Genomic DNA, 14,160 nt, shown 5'->3' on the forward strand with positions numbered 1-14,160 from the left:
GATAAGGGGTTTATTAGACCTAGTGTGTCACCTTGGGGTGCACCAGTTTTGTTTGTGTAAAAGAAAGATGGTACTATACGGATGTGCATCGACTACAGGCAGTTGAACAAAGTTACAATCAAGAACAAGTATTTTTTGCCGCGTATTGATGATTTATTTGACCAGCTTCAAGGAGCGAGGGTATTCTCCAAAATTGATTTGAGATCCGACAATCACCAGTTGATAATTCAGGATTCAGATATTCTAAAGACGACATTCAGGACTCGTTATGGTCAGTATGAATTTCCTGTGATGTCTTTTGGGCTGACCAACGCCCCAACGACATTTATGCACTTGATGAATAATATATTCCAGCCATATCTTGATTCATTTGTCGTGGTGCTTATTGATTATATCCTGGTGTACTCACGTATCCAGGAGGAGCATGCACGGTACTTAGGTATTGTATTACAGAGGTTGAGAGAGGAGATACTTTATTCCAAATTCTCTAACTGTGAGTTCTGGCTTAGTTCGGTGGCATTCTTGGGACATATAGTGTCTAGTGAAGGAATTAAGGTGGATCCGAAGAAGATAGAGGCAGTTCAGAGTTGGCCCAGCCCATCTTCAGCTTCTGAGATTTAGAGTTTTCTCGTCTTGGCTGGTTATTATTGTCGCTTTGTGGAGGGTTTCTCGTCTATTGCATCGCCTTTGAACAAATTGACCCGGAAAGGTGCTCCATTCAGGTGATCGGATGAGTGTGAAGAGAGCTTTCAGAATCTCAAGACTACCTTGACCACAACTTCAGTTCTAGTTTTACCTTCAGTTTTAGGCTCCTATACAGTGTATTTTGATGCTTCTCGGATTGGTATTGGGTGTGTCTTGATGCATGAGGGTGGAGTGATTGCTTATGCTTCGTGTCAGTTGAAGCCACATGAAACGAACTACCCTGTTCATGATTTAGAATTGGCAGCCATTATTCATGCATTGAAAATTTGGAGGCACTATCTCTATGGTGTGTCTTGTGAGGTATTTACATATCATCAGAGTCTTCAGCACTTATTCAAATAGAAGAATCTAAATTTGAGGTAGCGGAGATAGTTGGAGCTTCTAAAGGACTATGATATCACTATTCTGTATCATCCTGGGAAGGCCAATGTCGTGGCCGATGCCTTGAGTAGAAAGACGGTGAGTATGGGTATCCTTACATTCATTCTTGTTGGTAAAATGCCTTATGCAGTTGACGTTCGGACCCTGGCCAATCAGTTCGTGAGATTAGATATTTCGGAGCCCAGTCGGGTTCTAGCTTGCGTGGTTTCTCAGTCTTCTTTATATGATCTCATCAGAGAGCGCCAGTATGATGATCCCCATTTGCTTGTCCTTAAGGATACAGTTCAGTACGGTGATGCGAGAGATGTTACTATTGGGGATGATGGGGTATTGAGGATGTAGGGTCGTATTTGTGTGCCAAATATAGATGGACTGCGGGCATTGATTCTTGAAGAATCCCACAGTTTGCGGTATTCCATTTATCCGGGTGCCGCTAAGATGTACTAGGACTTTAGGCAGCACTATTGGTGGTGAAAAATGATAAAATACATAGTTGGGTTTGTAGCTCGGTGTTTAAATTGTCGACGGGTGAAGTACGAGCATCAGAGACCGGACAGATTGCTGCAGAGACTTGAAATTCTGGAGTGGAAGTGGGAGCGTATTATCACAGACTTCGTAGTTGGGCTCCCACAAACTTTGAGGAAGTTTGATATTGTTTGGGTGATTGTTGATCGGTTGACCAAGTCCACGCATTTTATTCCAGTTGGTACTACTTATTCTTCGGAGTGGTTGGCTAAGATTTATATCTGTGAGATTGTTCACCTATACGGTGTGCTAGTGTACATCATTTCGGATCAGGGCACACAGTTTACATCACAGTTTTGGAGAGCAGTGCAGCGTGAATTGGGTACACAGATTCAGTTGAGTACAACATTTCACCCTCAGACGGACGGACAATCCTAGCGCACTATTCAGATATTAGAGGATATGCTATGTGCTTGTGTCATTGATTTTGGGGGTTCTTGGGATCAATTTCTGCCACTGGCAGAGTTTGCTTATAATAACAGCTACCAATCGAGCATTCAGATGGCTCTATGTGAGGCTTTATATGGGAGACGGTGTCGGTCTCAGGTGGGTTGGTTTGAGCCGGGTGAGACTAGGCTATTAGGTAATGATTTGGTTCAGGATGCTTTAGAGAAGATTAAATTGATTTAGGAGCGGCTTCGCACGGCGTAGTCTAGACAGTAGAGTTATGCCGACAGGAAGGTCCGTGATGTTGCTAACATGGTTGGGGAGATGGTTCTGCTCAAGATTTCACCCATGAAGGGTGTGTTGAGGTTCGGGAAGAAGGGCAAGTTGAGCCCTCGGTATATTGATCCTTTTGAAATACTTAAGAAGATTGGAGAAGTGGCTTATGAACTTACATTGCCGCCTAATCTATCGGGTGTTCATCCAGTGTTTCATGTGTCTATTCTCCGGAAGTATGTTAGAGATCCATCTCATATTTTGGATTTCAGCATAGTGCAATTGGATGGTAATTTAACTTATGATGTGGAGTCAGTGGCCATTTTAGACCGGGAGGTTCGAAAGCTGAGATCAAAGAATATAGCTTCATTGAAAGTATAGTGGAGAGGTCAGCCAGTCGGAGAAGTTACTTGGGAGACTGAACAGGAGATGAGGAGCAAGTATCCACACCTATTTGAGACTCCAGGTATGATTCTAAACCCATTCGAGGATGAAAGTTTATTTAAGAGGGGGAGAATGTAACGACCCGGCCGGTCATTTTAAGTATTATAGCCTCTTTCCCCCATTTACTGCTCAATTTATGCTCTACAGTTGTTATATGACTTATCGGGGTAATTGGTTCGGGTTCGATGAGGTTTTGAAATGAATTGAGACACTTAATCTCCAAGATGAAACTTAAGTTGAATAGGTTGACCGGATGTTGACTTATGTGTAAATGACCCCGAAATAGAATTTTGATGATTCCAATAGATCTGTATAGTGATTTTAGACTTAGGAGCGTGTCCGAAAAATTATTTTAAAGTCCGTAGTTAAATTAGGCTTGAAATGGCTAAAATAGAAATTTAAGCTTGGAAGTTTGACCGGAGAGTTGACTTTTTGATATCAGGGTCGGAATCTGATTCTAGAAATTGGAGTAGGTCCGTTATATCATTTATGAATTATGTGCAAAATTTGAGGTTAATTGGACTTGATTTGATAGGTTTCGGCATCGAATGTAGAAGTTGAACATTCTTAGTTTCATTATGCTTGAATTGGGGTATGATTCATATTTTTAGCATTGCTTGATGTGATTTTAGGCCTTGACTAAGTTCGTATAATATTTTTGGACTTATTGGTATATTTTGTTGAGGTCCCGGAGGCCTCGGGTGAGTTTCGGATGGTTAACGGATCAAATTTGGACTTAGAACAAAGGTGAAAAATTTGCTGCCTCCTGATGCAACCGCACCTACGAAAATTATCTCACAGGTGCGAACTCGCAGAAGCGAGCCTGGGTGCGCAGAAGCGAAGGCATTTGCGAAAGCGAAAGCTTCACCGCAAAAGCAGAACCGCGGATGCGGTTAAAAATTTCGCAAAAGCGGAACCTCTAGGCAGTGTACAAAAATAGAGGGGTCCGCGATTTTCTCATTTTTGGACATTTTCAACACGGGATTGAGGCAATTTTTCTGAGAGAATTCACGGGAACACTTGACGTAAGTCACTTGTGATCATTGTTAGTCAATAATATTGGATTATCATAGAGTATTTCCACTAGATTACGTGCTTTTGAGGTGAAATCACAGGATTTGGGGCTAGGGATTTAAAAATAAGATTTGAGGATTTGAAGGTTGAGTTGATGTCAGAATTTAGTAAATTTGGTATGGTTGGACTCGTGGTTTAATGGGCGTTCATATTTTGTAACTTTTGTCAGGTTCCGAGACGTTGGCCCCATGGACAATTTTTGAGTGCAATTTTCGGATTTTGTTGGAAAATTAGTATTTTCATATAGAATTAATTCCTATAATTTGTATTGACTGAATCGTATTAATTGTGACTAGATTCGAGGCGTTCGGAGGCCGATTCGCGAGGAAAAGGCATAGTAGAATAAAGAATTTCACGGTTTGAGTGAAGTAACCGTTCTAAATTTAGTTCTGAGGGTATGAAACCCCAAATTATGTATTATGTGATTGGTTTTGAGGTGACGCACATGCTAGATGGCGGGCGTGTGGGCGTGCACCGTAGGAATTATGACTAGGTCAATTCCATGGATATGTGTAGTTGAATAATTTGTTGTTATCCATACATCATTCCACGTATTAGAGTGATCGAACTATAAATCATGTCAAAACCATGTGTTGACACTATAGGGACCCATAGAGGTCATGTACATGTTAAATTATCTGCTAAATTATTATTTTGTATTCAGTCATAGTTTTACTTGCATATTACATCTCAGTCTTTATTGTTCATTATTGATGGATTATATCATTTCTGTTGGGGCTGATTCTCATGATTTCTGAGAGCCCGAGAGGCTGGAGAGATTTATGACTGAGTGAGGACGAGGGCCTGATCATGAGATATACTAGAACGTGAGTTGTCCGTGTGGATTCAGATATTATACTAGCACATGAGTTGTCTGTGCGGATCCAGATATTATACTAGCATGTGAGTTGTCCGTGTAGCACATGAGTTGTCCATGCGGATTATAGCCCTTGGGCTGAAGGAGCCCCTCCGGAGTCTGTATACACCCCAGTGAGCGCAGATACCTATTGAGTGCAAGTGCCGAGTATAGAGTGATTGTGAGGTTGGAGCGAAAGGGAGGACTGAGTGACTGTTGCTCTGAGATGATGCATTGATTTCATTATTTTTGTTCTTCAGCTATCATATATCACTGTTTTGGAACTTTCTGAGAGATACTATCTCCTGTTCCAGTTGAACTTGATGTGAAATTACTGTTTGGACCCTAAATTGTTGAACTTGAAAGCATGCCTACTTTCTTATGTCGGAAATTGTTGTAATTAGTCTTAGCTGTGAAGCTCGTCACTACTTTCAGTTCTTTATTTAGTATTGTTACTTACTGAGTTGGTTGTACTCATACTACATCCTGCACTTCGTGTGTAGATCCAGGTGTTCCCGCACATAGTGGGTGTTGATCTCTTCGTGCAGTTGATCTTCCAGAGATTTTGAGGTAGTTGTTGGTGTTCGCAGACCTTGTCTCTCCTTCCCTTCAGTCATTATACTGTTCTATATTTTCAGACAACGTTTTTATCAGTCAGACTTTGTTATCATTTAGATGCTCATGTACTCAGTGACACCCGGTTTTGGGAGTGTAATTGTATCAAAACAAATTGTGGGTTTTTCTGTTACATCTACGCATTATGTTTTCAAACATAAGATATTCTAGTATTTCATTGAGGTTATCGGCTTGCCTAATGTTGAGATAGGCGCCATCACGACATCTGAGTTTTGGGTGGTGACAGGAAGCATATATGCCCTTGTACCTGCAGAGTTGGAATCATTAATTGAAATTATCCTCTTTTTCCTAATTTTATCTTCTTAGCTTATCTTTTTATCTTTTCTCTTTACTGTTTTATCGGCGACTGCAACACTATTATTGGGTGAATTTGTAGATTTGGTTTTTATCTTTCTGAGAATTGTTGAGACCGGATGGTCTTTTTCTTTTCTTCTTCTTGTTTTTTTCTGTGTGTGTGTGTTTGTTTCTCAAAAGAATTTCCATTTTTGTTTAATTTCTAATAGATTGTACTTAAATAAGATTTTGGACAAAACTTTTACCCTCCTCACACTCTTATATTTTTTTTAAATACACACGTGATAGCTAAGCAAAATGGCGTGTGTTAGATATATTTTTGAAAGATTTAGGTGTGTAAAGTTATTCCCGTAATGAACAGGTGTGTAAGAGAAATTTAATTGCAAGGTTGGGTGGCATTTTATGTATTTTGCCTAAAATAATTCAATTTGTATTTAATAAGGCCACTGACAAATGGTGCAAATCAGAGTTCAGTTGAGTGAGTCAGGCGGTTAGACTAGATAAGCAATAAACGACGATATCAAAAGGCGATTAAAGTTGACAAGAAAAATAAAGAATAATCTTAATGAGATTATTCATGAGCCACAACAGTTTATAGTAAAGAGCCAGTAGAGTAGAATCTAAATGAATTACAAGTGAGGAAAGTGTGGGTATTTATAGCCTAAACCTAACGTTCATATTTCGAGTCACACTCCCACATGTTGCTCTGTGTGGTTAACAACCTGCGAGATACTCCCCGATTATGGGAAAAGTGCCAAGCGCAATGGATATGAGAGGATCCCGAATATTTCGAAGATGTAGTTCCTTTCATATAAAACTCGATGATATAAGTTTTCATGCGGTAGAGATCATACAAGTAGTAAAGATGGAGGGGAATTAGTTGTCCTACAATATCAGGTCACTGCATGGGTAAGGGATGGAAATTGGAGATATGTTAAAATATGGGTACAAGCCAGGATCTGGGCTACGATCCAGATCTAATAGGATAATCGAGCCAATTCAATTTTTTTCAACATCCAATCCAGTTGAGAAAACATAAGGGAACTACCGATTTGGGGTATCAGCCTACACTTGGAGGAGTTAGTATCAACAATCCTGGGAAGAAGATCTTTGTTCTAGAGCATGTTCTAAGCCCGGGGAAGAGTTCCAAGCCAGAAGAAGAGATCGTTGACGGAATTGAGAAGTTGTTTGTGGAAATAATTGAGGAGTGCTGCAACGAAATCGATATCAAAATACCGATCATTCGGGATGCCGAACTAGGGGAGATCTTGCAGAATTGGACTATCAGTCCATCCTTGGTTCACAGGGAGTCTTAGTAGTTTAGAGTTGTAGTTATTTTTAAAATAGCATGATCAACTAAGGATTGAATCATGCTGATGCTTTTTCAACCGCGAACGCATAGACTTTCCCTTTTAATGAAATAATACTTTTTGTCTTTCTTTGAAAAAGAAGCATTGTTCTATAAATGCAAAAAGAAGAGGCATCTTGTTGGGAAATGGATCAAGCTCCAGATGGTTAATTATAAGCCAATATGGAATAAGTTCATGGATATGAGAACTTGATTGCTGATGTTCTCAATGAGGCATGAAGATTCGTAAGATTTTTCAAGCCAATGCTCTGCTTGAGAAGTTTTCATCTTCCTTGAGTGACTATAGAAAGTAACAGAAGTACAAACTCTCTAAGAACTGATCAGTCACATAAGAATTTACGAGGCAAACCATCTCAAAGAAGAAAAGGCAAACTTCCTTAAGGATTAGATAAACTCTCTCTCTCTCACTCACTCACTCTCTCTCTCTCTCAATTCTTCTAAAGCTGGCCTTATGGGATCTGCTAGTACTTTTGTAAAAGAGAGGTTTAAAGGCAAAAAGAAGAAAGGCTAGAAAAGAGCATATAAAGAAACAAAACTTTAAAAAGTTGGAGAACCAAATAGAAGACAAAAGGACCTTGTTTCACCTGCCGGAATATTGATTACAAGGATTTATAGTGCAATCAAAGACAAGGGCAGAGGAGAAGCTCCTCTCCAAGCACACCTTGCTGAGGGTGATGATGCGATTGTTCTTGTGATCGTCGAGAAAAAAATAATGGATAACAAGACGACTGGATACTGGACACATGCTCTTCAAGGCCCCTCTGCGAACAAAGAGTTGTTCTATGACTTTGATGAATCTGCTAATTATAAGTGAGTCTACATGGGTAATTCCCCGTACCGTTGGAGGTATGAGTGCTATTTCGTGAAAGTCTTTTAAACAGATATGTGATGCACGATCTACCATGAGATCTAAATTTATTTCTTTTGAATTAGCAGGACAAGAAGCCGAGTGGCTGAGAAACCTTTTGGAAGATGTGACATTATTGGGAAGACAATATATATTCACAAGTTTCTCTATATTGTGACTCACAGACGACAATTATAATTGCAAAAAATAATGTGTACAATAGAAAAAGAGGACATATCTGCATTAGACAGGATGCAGTTTCTGAAATATGGTGTTATTTTCTTGAAATATGCTAGGTACAAAAGAAAATTAGCGGATCCTTAACGATTTGGCTAGGAGAGTGATCCTTAAAACGTCAAGGGCAATGAGTCTTAAGCCCATAGATTGAGGTAGTATGATGGATACCTGTTTGTGGTCAAACGAAGCCATATAGACCCTCAACAAAAATCTTCATAATCACTAATAGGTTCTTCCTTGGAAGTTCTATCCTGGCGGAAGAATCTTGTTCCATGAGGTAGGTCCTCACATGGCCTACTTGTAATTTTTGGAAACAAAAAAGATATTGTTGGACTTGCCTTTTTTCTTTATTCTTCCCCGGAAACAAACACAAACCATTTAATTAATGAAAACCAATGCAAAGCATTTCCACATTTGCTCCGAATACTCGGTAAATGGTGCATATGCATACATTATGATCATCATATATTGACAGGTTCAACAAGCAACAAGGTAATAACGTCTTTGCTTTTGGAAGTCGAATCTGTGTATCCATCTTCTTCATCTTGGAAATGAGTATCCATTGAATGTGCAAGATTTAAAACTCGTTCGAGAACAAATGTTGGTACTTCAGTGGGGCGGAGTAATGCTTTATTTATGTCTTTCCACGAATTCTTGACTTCCTTCCGAAACTTAACATAGGCCTCTTCCTTTAAAGCTCCATATTCTTTTATGAAGCATTCTATAATTGAAGCTACATGTCCTCTTTGTTGCTGAACCTACATGAGTTAGATATCAATATCTTTATTAGAACATACCTTTAAATATTCTTCAATCCTATTCTAAATGTCATAGCTTACCTTTAAACCAAATTGAATCCAATCTATAAGTTGTAATGTATCTTAGCCGTGTGACGTGTCTATTTATTACTCCAATCTTGTATCGGGACGGCCTCTTAAACAAGAATTCATACTAGTTACTCCCTTAGTCTCATTTTATTTGATGCATAATTTTGATCGGACATGAAATTTAAGAAAGAAAGAAAACTTTGAAAACTTGTGATAAAAAATAACTCAAATATTTGTGTGGCTATAAATCATGTCAGTAAGGGTAAAATAAAAAATTTAATTCAAATATTTTTAAATATTGAACGGTATCACTCTTTTTAGGACAAACTAAAAAGAGAAGTGCATCACATTAATTGAGATGGAAGGAGTATTATTTTTAAGGAAATATATTCGTAATTGGGAAAACTGACAGGGGGATGGGGTGAAAATGCTAATTTATTGTACTTACTTCATGATCACTAATATCGTCCATTAATCTGCATATGGTTGATGAAGCTCGAACAATTGAAGGCTCACTTGTGATCCATTCAAAAATGTTTTTTGTTATAAGTTCCTCCATACCAATTAAGGAAAGTGTTCCAAGCGCCATAAAGGTATTGCTTACAATTGCATTTTTTATATACTCCTCACATGTTGGAATGTAGCCAGCATTTAACCATTGGGCCTCTTTAAAATAGGCTCTCGCCAGCTTTTTCACCTAAAACGAAATACAAAAAGTAATAGTAGTATATACGGTCAAAATAGATATATATTTTCCTACGTTTGATCGAGTTCGAATGGCAAGAAACCGGAGTAGAGTTTGGAGTTAGTTTCGAAGGTAGTACTAACGAGCCTCGAGCCCGAAAGCTGTTCGAGGAGTTGGCTCGATAATTTTATCGAGCCCGTGACCAAATCAATCCGCAGGACGTCGCTTCGAGGTCGGAAACGCACCACGCCCATCCCGAAGGTCGAACTCGAGGTAATTGTTTGTGTTATTAATTGTCAATATTGTCATATTTTTCCAACATTTCCTCTAGCAAGCAAACATGACATTGAATTCACAATATTCACTTGTAATGTTAATACTTCTTGTAGTAGCAGAAAGTATTTAATTACTAAAATATTTTGTATTAAGAATAGTTTGCTTTATGTGGATTGAAATTATTCTCTCGTACATTCTTGAGAAGCTTCAATTATCTTCACTTGCCACTTCCAACAAAAATCTGAATTGCAATCTTTATAATCACTAAAAGGTTCTTCCGTGCAAGTTCTATCCTGGTGGAAGAATCTTGTTCCATGAGGTAGGTCCTCACATAGCCTACTTGTAATTTTTGGAAACAAAAAAGATATGGTTGAACTTGCCTTTTTCTTTATTCTTCCCGGAAACAAACACAAACCATTTAATTAATGAAAACCAGTGCAAAACATTTCCACATTTGCTCCGAATATTCGGTCAATGGTGCATATGCATATAGTATGATCGTCATATATTGACAGGTTCAACAAACAACAAGGTAATAACGTCTTTGCTTTTGGAAGTCGAATATGTGTATCCATCTTCTTCATCTTGGAAATGAGTATCCATTGAACAAATGTTGGTACTTCAGTAGGGCGGAGTAATGCCTTATTTATGTCTTTCCACGAATTCATGACTTCCTTCCGAAACTTAACATAGGCCTCTTCCTTTGAAGCACCATATTCTTTCATGAAGCATTCTATAATTGAAGCTACATGTCCTCTTTGTTGCTGAACTTACATGAGATAGATATCAATATCTTTATTAGAACATACTTTTAAATATTCTTCAATCTTATTCTAAATGTCATAGCTTACCTTAAAACCAAATTGAATCCAATCTAAAAGTTGTAATGTATCTTAGCCGTGTGACGTGTCTATTTATTACTCCAATCTTGTATCGGGACTACCTCTTAAACAAGAATTCATACTAGCTACTCCCTTCGTCTTATTTTATTTGATGCATAATTTTGATCGGACATTAAGTTTAAAAAAGAAAGTAAACTTTGAAAACTTGTGGTAAAGAATAACTCATAGATATTTGTGTAGGTATAAATTATGCAGGTAAGGGTAAAATAAAAATTTTAAAATTAAAGTATTTTTAAAAATTGAACGGTATCACTCTTTTTAGGACAGACTAAAAAGAGAAGTGCATCACATAAATTGAGATGAAAGGAGTATTATTTTTAAGGAAATATATTCGTAATTGGAAAAACTGACAGGGGGGATGGGATGAAAATGCTAATTTATTGTACTTTCTTCATGATCACTAATATCGTCCATTAATCTGCATATATGGTTGATGAAGCTCGAACAATTGAAGGCTCACTTGTGATCCATTCAAAAATGTTTTTTGTTATAAGTTCCTCCATACCAATTAAGGAAAGTGTTCCAAGCGCCATAAAGGTATTGCTTACAATTGCATTTTTTATATACTCCTCACATGTTGGAATGTAGCCAGCATTTAACCATTGGGCCTCTTTAAAATAGGCTCTCGCCAGCTTTTTCACCTAAAACGAAATACAAAAAGTAATAGTAGTATATACGGTCAAAATAGATATATATTTTCCTACGTTTGATCGAGTTCGAATGGCAAGAAACCGGAGTAGAGTTTGGAGTTAGTTTCGAAGGTAGTACTAACGAGCCTCGAGCCCGAAAGCTGTTCGAGGAGTTGGCTCGATAATTTTATCGAGCCCGTGACCAAATCAATCCGCAGGACGTCGCTTCGAGGTCGGAAACGCACCACGCCCATCCCGAAGGTCGAACTCGAGGTAAGACCGAAGGGCCGACCCAGTAACGAACTCGAAACAGTATCGAGTTCGAGCCAGTATCGAACCCACAGACAAGAGTCGTTACAACCGCACCAAGTGAGAGAATCTTGACGAGAACCGAGGAAGAAACAAATAATCGTGTGTCCTCCACTATATGCATTATTTTATTATTTTGTTATAGATAAAGCAATGACCCTCTATTATAAAAGAAGGGATCCTTATAAGTTATAGACACACGATATAGACTGGAATAAACAGATCTTTTTTCTCATATACAAAGACATTTTCTTGTGTTTGTTTTACTTTATCTTATTCAATTTTCATGTTCATCATTCATATCCTCTTGATCAAAATACTTGTATTGTTATCTTTGTATCAAAGGATATTACGTATTTTTAGAACCATACATAAATTTAACGTTATCTAATTTTTCGAATAAACATGTGTGTATATATATATATATATAGTGCAGTTCAGATCATTTTGCATGCGCTCCAAAAAAAAGAGAGGCGCTGTCTTTTTTTTTAACGTGCAGCGAAAAGGAGAGAAGGCTCCAATTTAATGGAACTTAGAGCATGTTAAATAATAATGATGTTAAAAAACTAGTACTACAGTAGTACATATTTGAAGAACGTTACATGGCTAAGTGGGTCCCTTGCTATATTGTTCTTTTATTATATTAACACGAGGACCTTTCCGTTTTCTAGCTTTCCACTTTATAGGTCTCTCTGAGCATTTCCAACAAACTGTTTTCAGATCAGAATATTAATAAAGAACTGTTTATATTAGTATTAGTTTAATGTATAATAACCATGTGCTTTATGTTAGTATTTGTTTAATGCATAATAACCATGTGCTTTATGTTAGTATTTGTTTAATGCATAATAACCATGTGCTTTATGTTAGTATTTGTTTAATGTATAATAACTATGTATCTGTTAGTATAATAACCATGTGTTAGTAATTGTTTATTATGTGCGATGGACAATTATAATCAATAGCCATGTGCTTTTATACATTAATATTATTTAGTAATTATAATAGAATATTGAATAGCTGGTAGGATGCAGATTCAATTATAGATGTTTAACGGATGGGCTGGGTTGAGAAAAAAAGTGACCGATCCGTTTCCCATTCCGGCCGGTTATCGATTTTTTCAAATCGGGCTTAACAGATCCGGGTCTATGCGGGTAAAAAATGAACCAGAAGGGTTACAGGTCCAAGGGGGTGGGGCGGGTCGGGTTAGTGTTATTTTTTTAATTTTTTTTTTATATTTTGTATAACTATCGTAATTTATGTTAACATAAAGTAAAAATATAAAACAAAAAAACAATCTTCTTATAAAAAGAGTGTTTGAATAAAAGGATGCAAAGGCTTTAAAATCTTTATATTTGAAAATTTGAATATTTTATTAAAAATATAAGATAATAGAATTCAATGAAGATGGAAAAAATTGCACTTATAGTTTGCAAGTGCTTTTTTATTTCAAACTTACAAATTGAAGTTTACATTTAACAAGTAAATTAACGAAAAAAGAGTAAATCCAAAGGTTTTGCATTGCCTTAGTTAGTTCTTCATAATCAATATGAACTTGTTGGCCATCTTCTTAAGTAAGGGTGGCAAGTGGGTCGGTCCCGGGCCTAAACGGGCCAAGTGGGCCAGTCCAAACGGTCTCGGTCCCGGGCCGGTCCCAAATAAAACGGGCTAAACGGTCCCGGGCTAAGTGGTCTTTTTGTAGGGACCGGCCCAGGACCGTTTGGTCCCAGGCTAAACGGGATAAGTGGGCCCAACGAATTTTTTTAAAAAAAAGAGATTAAATAGATATTAGAGACAAAAGGATGTTAAAAAAAAATATCTAAGGCAATGCTTTGTAAATTTTATTATAGAATTGTGACCTAAATTTTATTTAACATCCTAAATTTTAATATTCAATATTTAATTATGAATATAGCTTATATATATATATTTATACACACACACACACACACACACTATACTATACTATATATACATCTTATATCGAATATAACTTATATATATACTATACTATACGTACATCTTATATAGCTTATATACTATACACTTAGTGTGTGTGTATATATATATATATATATAATATATATATATATATATATATATATATATACATTTAGTATATATACTATATATATATATATATATATATATATATATATATATATATATATATATCTTATATATTATACATTTAGTATATATACTATACTATACTATATATACATCTTATATAAGCTATATAAGATGTATATATAACTTATCGAATATATATATATATATATATATATATATATACTTTTTAGTAGTAACATGAAATGACCAAAGTATGGTACTTTTTAGCTAGTATAAATATGGGATGATGGAAGATCAAGTTTTAGCTCAACTCAGATTACAGTTTTAACTAATTTCCCACTCTTAGATATATTATCCTCTCTATCGGCTAGCTACACCAGTAACATAGCTAAATATAATATCTTATATCGTATTATACTATATAATATTGC

The 14,160-nt window shown here is 36.8% G+C and overlaps 1 pseudogene; it reads right to left on the reverse strand.

The window, feature by feature from the left end:
* Positions 1-8,489: 8,489 nt before the first annotated feature.
* LOC107815053 (terpene synthase 9-like) overlaps positions 8,490-14,160 on the reverse strand; it is a 132,480-nt pseudogene continuing 126,809 nt past the window's right edge.

The sequence above is a fragment of the Nicotiana tabacum genome, chromosome 22 (genome assembly GCF_000715075.1).
Source record: "Nicotiana tabacum cultivar K326 chromosome 22, ASM71507v2, whole genome shotgun sequence".
NCBI lineage: Eukaryota > Viridiplantae > Streptophyta > Magnoliopsida > Solanales > Solanaceae > Nicotiana > Nicotiana tabacum.